Source organism: Elephantulus edwardii, unplaced genomic scaffold (genome assembly GCF_000299155.1).
Source record: "Elephantulus edwardii isolate Elephantulus edwardi_28Jun2011 unplaced genomic scaffold, EleEdw1.0 scaffold00150, whole genome shotgun sequence".
Classification (NCBI taxonomy): Eukaryota; Metazoa; Chordata; class Mammalia; order Macroscelidea; family Macroscelididae; genus Elephantulus; species Elephantulus edwardii.
In genome coordinates, this window is record NW_006399900.1 from 6,458,025 (window position 1) to 6,466,520 (window position 8,496).

Consider the following 8,496-nt stretch of genomic DNA (forward strand, 5'->3'; position numbering starts at 1 on the left):
CTCATATTGAATAATATTTCACTACCTGGTGGGTAAAGGAGAGGGATCACAGTGATTTCGAGACAGCAGGATGGTGGGAAGAGGAGATGTTAGCTTGGGGACAGTAGAGTCAGGACGTCTCTGAACATGTCCTAAGTGTCTGTAGGTGTCCTGGTTGTGTTTCATAGATGGGCTAGCTTCAGGAGGATGTAGGAAATGACACTTGGAGTTTTATTCCAGTCTAGTCCCAAAAGGCAACAGTGACAGGCTGGGCTATGGTCAGAAGTAACCTTAAGTTGGAGTCTTGAGATGCCCAAGGCTTGTGAATATTCATGTTGAGACTCACTGCTCTCTTACATTTTTCCAGTGCTTCCTCCTAGATGGGCACAGGTAAGAGCAGGATAGACTACGTGGGCAGAAGTGCGGTAAACAGATCAGTGAACATGTACACTGCCATTTTGTATTAAGGACAGAAGCCAGGACTGGGCGTCATGGCCATGATGGATAGTTGATCCTTATGGGAACATAGGAAGAGAGGGGAAGTGCAATCAGCAAGAGGTGCTGGGTGTTTGGGGCGGGGGTTATTAAGAGGACGTAGCAGACAGTGTGTTCCCAATTCCTGCAGTGTTTGAGCTCTCCTACCCACAGACAGGACGCCCTCTACAACAAAGCCATCAGCAGTACTTCAGTATTGCTGTAAGCATGACTCGTGTGAAAATATGGTAGAGGGGGAAGGGGAGCTACATGGACTATTCTAACTCTAAAAGACTGAATGGATCTCCTGCACAGTGGCATTTGGGGTCAAAGTTCATGATGTGATGAAAAAAGATGTGACGGTGGCAGATGACCTCAGCAGGGGCCCAGTGTACGTTCACTGACCATGTGAGGTGATGTGTTCAAGTTCCATGTTCATATAATGTGTATTTTCACATAATAACCTGGTCTCTTTGGAACCTAACCATCTTGATAAGTGAGTATTACGGCATGACTGGCATCTCTGTTGCCTTTGTCTTCTTTTGTTCACTGCATTTATTCTGCTCTTCACTTAGGTTTCCCAAATGAACCTGCTGCAAATATTGCGCTCGGCACCATTAAGGAATGGCTGACCAAGAATCACCACGAGGTAGGGAGAACAACACAATCAATTCACAGTGAACACTTGAGATGGTGCAATTTCATCTTCAAGGTCAAAAAGCAGATCACTTACATGAACGTCAAATAGGCCCAGTCTTTTAGCCAAAGCTAGTTGACCATTCATTTTTTATCACATGATTCATGTCATCAATTAACTGTCAGAATTTTATTGATATGTGGTATTGATTTGGTTTAAATGGGAAGATGAGTAAATAATTGGATTGAGTTACAGATCTCTAGTCATTATGGGTTATGTAGAAGGTAAAAATAAAGTAAATTTCATTATGATAGATAATACAATGTCTCCCTGTGCTATTTTCCGTAAAGAGTTATCTTTGAATGTTGATATGTGGCAAATCTTTGGTGTCTGTTTAGAAGTAATCATTTCATTTCAGTAAATTCTGAGTATGAGATTAGGTAACGCTTGAGTAGCAGATAACCAAATGGTGAGGCCTGAGTAGCGTATAGCCAAATGGTGATGACAAAAAGATTTCTTACAGCAGTAAATGCTTCCTTTCCTATTCATAATGTTTGCTATTCTGATTATTTAGCAATATTTTGGGTACATTTAGTGATAAATTGAAGAATTAAATAAATAAAGTAAGAGAATAACTACAGACCCTATGAAATCTTAGATTTCAGCAGTTTATAATTTACACATCATAATGACAAACAAGTTTCATATATGGTACAATGTGTGGTTTGGTTTTGATTTTTCTCCTCAGCTATTCCCATATGTTACATACAAATTGTGTTCTATCTTCTGATAAACCATGAGTTTTATGTCCTTCTTAGTCAGGAGATGTATAATTCCATAATGTTTAAATATGAAAGCAAGAGATACGGGCTTCTTAAGGAGATATTTTCCAGGTGCCTTTTGGGTGTAAAACATGGAGCCTGCTATCTATTCCTTAACGATTGTCTCTGGTCAAAATGTGTGTCCTAGCAACAGCACGGGCAGCCCATGTATAGAGGTTGACGTACTGGGCATGCCCCTGGACAGCTGCCATTTCCGCACAAAGCCCATCCACCGGAACACTCTGAACCCCGTGTGGAACGAGCAGTTTCTCTTCCGGGTTCACTTTGAAGACCTTGTATTTCTTCGCTTTGCTGTAGTGGAAAACAACAGTTCAGCAGTAACTGCTCAGAGAATCATTCCACTCAAGGCTTTAAAACGAGGATACCGACATCTTCAGCTGCGAAACCTCCACAATGAAGTCTTAGAAATCTCCAGTTTATTCATAAACAGCAGAAGGATGGAAGAAAATTCCTCTGGAAGAACCATACCAGCCTCTTTGATGTTTAATACAGAAGAAAGAAAATGTTTGCAGACACACAGAGTCACAGTGCACAGGGTCCCAGGTCCAGAGCCCTTTACTATTTTTACTATAAATGGAGGTACCAAGGCAAAGCAGCTTCTTCATCAAATTTTGATAGCAGAGGAAGGCACCAAACCTATCGCTGCAGACTACTTTTTGATGGAAGAAAAATATTTAATTTCAAAAGAAAAGAATGAATGCAGGAAACAACCATTCCAGAGAGTCATTGGGCCTGAAGAAGAGATCATGCAGATTTTAACCAGCTGGTTTCCCGAGGAGGGATATGTTGGCAGGATTGTCTTAAAAACCCAGCAGGAAAACCAAGAAGAGAAGAGCATTGTTCAAGATGACAGAGAGGTGACCCTCAGCTCAGAGGATGAGAGCTTCTTTGTCCAAGTGCATGATGTTTCTCCAGAGCAACCTCGAACTGTCATCAAAGCGCCCAGGGTCAGAACCGCCCAGGATGTCATTCAGCAGACCCTTTGCAAAGCCAAATATTCCTACAGCATTCTGAGCAACCCCAACCCATGTGACTATGTGCTGATGGAAGAGGTGGTTAAAGACTCGGCCAGCAAGAAGTCTTCTACCCCCAAGGCCTCCCAGCGGGTACTTTTGGATCAGGAGTGTGTGTTCCAAGCCCAAAGCAAGTGGAAAGGTGCAGGAAAATTCATCCTTAAGCTAAAGGAGCAAGTGCAGGCATCTCAAGAAGATAAAAGGAAAGGCATTTCTTTTGCAAGTGAACTCAAGAAGCCCACCAAGTCAACAAAACAGCCCCGAGGGCTCACAATAACATCACCTTCTCAGCTCACAGCCTCAGAAAGCTTCCCGAACAAGGAAGAGAAAGCTGTGAGTGGCTCATCCCCAAGTGAGTGACACAAAGGACTCTCAGCAATGAGCACAGACAGCATGTGCCACCACCAGGTGAAGATTTTTTGTCAAGAAAGAACATGGTGGAAACATACATAATTTCCTTATCTTCATTAGACGTCAACTGGAAATTGATGCTTTGTGAACCAAAGCCTTCACAAATAGTGTGAGATCCATGCTGGAGATAAGCAAAATGGCAGAGGCTTCCAGCCAGCTTACTCATAAATAACATCAAAGTAGGTTGAAGGACTGACATTTTACAAATGTCAGCAGTTGGGAAAACCATTGCTGAATCTTGCAATAGTAGGCTTTAGACAAGTTAGCAAACGTTCTTCTGTAAAGGGTCAGGTAGTAAATATTTTGGGCGTTGTGAGTCATCTGGTCTATCACTACTCAACTCTGCCATTGTCGTGCAAAAGCAGACAGAGCCAGTATGTATATGAAAGAGCTTGGCTGTGTTCCAATAAATATTTATGGACATTCATATTAAAAAAAAGAAATATAAGTGTTGTTTTCTGTCAATGACTTTGATTTTCTTATTCTAATACAGGTAAGAGCAATGTTAGTATAAAGTGAAAGTAAAGCATCCCATGGTCAAACATATCCATTTTAGTGCTCACTTTTTATTTTTCTCTTCCTTTAAAAGGTATAGAAATTAGGCCAATTTATTTTCTCTAAGAAACAGATTATTTTAAAACTTAAAATACCCACTTTTCAAACTCTCCAGCACATGTTACATCTGTCTTCACAACAACTGTATTCTGGGCTTAAAATCAGTGTTGTTATTCTCATTTCCATCTAACATGGTTATGTAATGTGTTGAAGGCTTTAGAGGCACAGAGCTGAGTCTGATTCAGCTGTCCTGGTCTGATTCTTAAGTCCTTCCTTTTGTCATTTTAGTGAGACCAGAAGATAAGATTAGCCTCTGTGTAAACTTGCTACCTTCAATAAGTCTCTTAGCTGTAGAAAATGCTTTTTATCTGGTTCAAAGTGTAAAAAATTCTGTGACTCTTCAGCAAAGAAGACATTCAGATGGCTAACAAGAAAATGAAGAAATGTTCAAAATCCCTAGTTCTAAAAGAGATGCAAATTAAAACAACTATGAGATATCATCTCACCTCAGTCAGAATAGCAAAATTTAACAGAACAGTAAGCAACAAATGCTGGTGAAGTTGTGGAGAAACTGGAACCCTTATTCACTGTTGGTGGGAGTGTGAAATGGTACAACCACTGTGGAAGGCAGTATGGCACTTTCTCAAAAATTTGCAAATAGAGATACCATTTGACCCAGCAATTCCACTACTAGGAATATACCCCAAAGAGACCATAACTAACATCTAAGCAGATATATGCACATCCATGTTTATCGCAGCTTTGTTCACAATAGCAAGGAGTTGGAAATAACCTAAGTGCCCATCAACAAAAGAATGGGTAGAGAAGATGCGGTATATTCACACAATGGAATACTATGCTGCATTGAAAAACAAGGAACTCATGCAATATTATTCAGTGTGGGTGATCCTGGAGGACATTATGCTGATAAGTATCTCAGTCACAAAAGGACAAATACTACATGGTGCCACTGTTGTAAAACAGGACTGATGTCGGGATTGGGGAGATACTGAGAAAGATGAGTTCAATAATGTACACTGCATTGAAACAGATGAGGGAGAAAACTATTTAAAAGGGATATGTTATCAGGTATTTCTTTCATGACAGAAGTCCAGAGCAAAGGCTACATAGTGGAGTGGACCTGGGGCAGGGGGGAAGGGATTGTAAAACAATGAAATAATTTTTCTTTTACTTTCCCAAGAGGGTAGTGTCCTAGGGGGGAAGGTTGGGAGGGGAGAAAAGTGCAGCAATGAATGAATGGAAATCCAATGTCTCTGTACATTTTCACTGAAATTAATAATAAATTTAAAAAATATTCTGTGACTGAAAACTGATTGCTAAGCAAGTTGATCAGTACAAATCCGTAATTTCTACTAGAACAATTATCACATACCACATGCTATTATTAGGAGTTTGCAATTGTTGCCTTTGCATGTGAAGGAAGTGCACATAATCACGTAACATCAGGGAGGTGATGATGAAGAATAAAGGTGTTGGCTGCATGTATAGCATTTGATAATTTCTGCTGATTGACTTCCTCCAGGAAAACTGTTCAGAAAGTTGTTTTGAATTAAAATGTCATAACCTAGTGTTTCTTACTTAGTGATATATGTTCATTCCCTCACTCATTTAAGTTGCCTTTGTGTTAGTATGATATTCTTGCTTATTTCTTGTGCTTATTGTGGCCAATTTTGATAATCTGAATTGAGAAACACAATTGCGGTACTCATTGCAATTTTGGAAAACTAGAGGGTTAGCAGAAGAAAATAAGTCTCTCAATGAGACAGACTGACACAGTCACTACAACTATGGTTTTAAGTATAGTGCAAATTGTGAGGATGACACAAGACAGGGCAAAGTTTAGATCTGTTGTTCATAAGGTCACTGGGAGCCATAATCAATTTGATAGCATTAAAAACAACATTGTGACTTTAAACACACCTGGTTTTGAATGCTTTGAAAAGACATCGTACATAAATATATACTTAACTAATGTGAATAAGTAATGATTTATTAAATGAACAACCATAAGTAAAAGAAAATTATTTACTATACTTTATTTCTATAGCTTATTCTGCTTAAAGGAATTAAAGAGTAGTAAAAAAAAGAATATTTCTGCATTTTCTGATCTTTCTCCATTGTAGAATTGTTTTTATTTTAGAAAATATTTATTAATTCCCTCATTTAATAAGTATTCAACAAATGCCACTAGGCACTAAAGAGTTTTCCAAACAAGATACTAGGGAAAGAATACTGGAAAACAATTATCTTTGTATATTAATTTCATAGGCTAGAAAGAAAGCAAAATTAACTAACCAAATAAAAAATAAAGCTATAAGACCGTTTAAAGAATGTTTTAGAAATAATTTAGGAGCATTGAAGACCATGGTTTTAGAAATGCAGAGATGATCTCTGAGAATGCTGTCATGGGGGAAAAAAAATGAATGATGGAGAGAGCAGCCAAATTACACGCAGGTCTTGAGGAAGAACAATCCACACACAGAAACAGCAAAGGAAAGGCCCTCGAGAGACTATGAGCTTACTGGTTTCAAGCAGTGGTAAGCAAGGCAGTGTGACTGGGGCAGAGAAAGGGAAGAATGACTAGAGACAAATTTGGAGAGATATATAGGGACCATATCATAGAATCTTTAGGTTATTAGGAAGATTGTGAGTTATATTCTAAGTCTAATGGGAAATTTTAAGGTTTGGGGACAGGAGTGTAATACAGTCTGGTTCACCTGGCTATTTAGTAGTCTGGCACATTTTGGAAAATAAACTTTAGAGGTGTCAGAACAGAAAAGTGAAGACAGATTAAAATTTCCTTGCAGTAAATTGAGGCATGAAGTGAAAGAGCTTTGAAATAGAGTAATGATGAAAAGTAAGTAATAAGTTGTCAAGTTTGGAATGTATTTTGGCAGGCATTATAGCCAAAGGGACTTGGGTTACATCTGTTAGGATAGACCACTTATATTGCAGCTACAAATAACTACTCAAATCTCTATGACAGCAAAAGATTATTTATCACCCCCATTACTTCTATGTCTTCAGTAAACAGTGGGCTCTGGGTTACTTGAACTCAGAGGGATTTCACTATTGGGACAAGACGTTTCACCATTGGAATTGATCTATCAGATGGCAGGGGAAGATACACTCAAGCACTGATTCTTCTTCTTCTTCTTTTTCCCATTTCTCCAGTACATTTTTATTCACAGAAATTTACCATGCATCTATATAAAGGAAACAAATACAGTGATGTGCTATAATAAGGAAATCAAATAACAGTTAAAGTCATATTTAAATATAGTTTTCTTTGTTTTTTTATTATTGGTCATTCTTTTTTAAAAATTTTATTCTATTAACTTTAAAAATTTTACTTTATTAATTTTATTTTTGTCTCCAAGTTTTTATGCATATGTAATTGTTTTACGGGTGCATTGTTGAGCCAGAACAAACCCATAGCTGACCTTCCAGTGCTTTTTAGAGGCAGTAAATCACATGGAAAGAGAATGCTCGTCTTCCTCCCACAGAACAGCTGGTGGATTTGAACCCTATACCTTTGGATCAGCAGTATAGTTCCTTATGTACAGATTAGGATAGTAGATGTCTTCTTGTCCCTTGCTTTTCAGTACTGCATAGTATTCCATTGTGCGACTATGCCATAGCTTCTCTATCCATTTGTTTGTTGATGAGCCCTTGGGTTTGCTTCCAACTCTTTGAGGTTAGGAGGCCGAATCCAGGGTCTGGCCCCAGGGGAAGACTTTTCTTCTCTGTCCGCTCTGGAAGGAAGGTCCTTGTCTCCTTTCAATACCTAGCAGTCTGACATTCTTTGGAGAGGCTCACCAGCTTAGGATGCACCCCACACGCAGCTCTTCTTTCTCCGTGGCTCTGAGGTCCTCTCCCGTCTCATTGCATCTTTTGTAAGACAGTAGCTGTTGGAGGACACACTGAAAATTGCCTTTCATTAATCTGATTGTACTAAGAAGGATAAACACAGATACAGCAGTGTGCTGTTTATTCACAATCCACTTTTCTGGTCTGGTTGTTAGTTTCAATGCCTTCCTTCCGACAGGAGCTCGAGGCTCCGCCTGGCGCTCAGGGCTCCCTCCGCCGCCGGGCGTGGCCGGACCCTGGCGGTGTGCTCAGCCTCTAACAGGGCTAGGAGCGCACTAGCCTATTTTATTAATTTTAATGAACATTTACAGAGATTTGAGATTTCCATTAATTCATTTATTCATTCATTCATTCATTGTTGCATTTTCCTCCCTGTCCACCCCTCCCCCCCAGTTCGCTCTTCTCCTTGAAAAGTAAAAGAAAATAATTCTTTCATTGGTGTACAATCCCCACCCCACCCCCGAGCACACTCCACTACGCAACATTCATTCTGGACTCTTGTCATAACTGATTTTTAAGTGACTCTCCAAGGAAATGCTAATGTGCCTGCGAAGTCTGGCCACAGAGAGTTGCTTCAAGTATTGGAAGTCATAATGAGAAAAGGAATAAATGTTTTCTGTTGTCTTCCATTTTTAATTTGTCTGAAGTCTCAAATGTGAGGAGGTTATCTCCACAAATTTAATGAGACTCAATG

At 39.3% G+C, this 8,496-nt stretch overlaps 1 pseudogene; it reads left to right on the top strand.

Moving 5' to 3' along the window:
• Positions 1 to 2,003: 2,003 nt before the first annotated feature.
• LOC102876103 lies at positions 2,004 to 3,305 on the top strand (annotated as a pseudogene).
• The last annotated feature ends 5,191 nt before the right edge of the window (positions 3,306 to 8,496 follow it).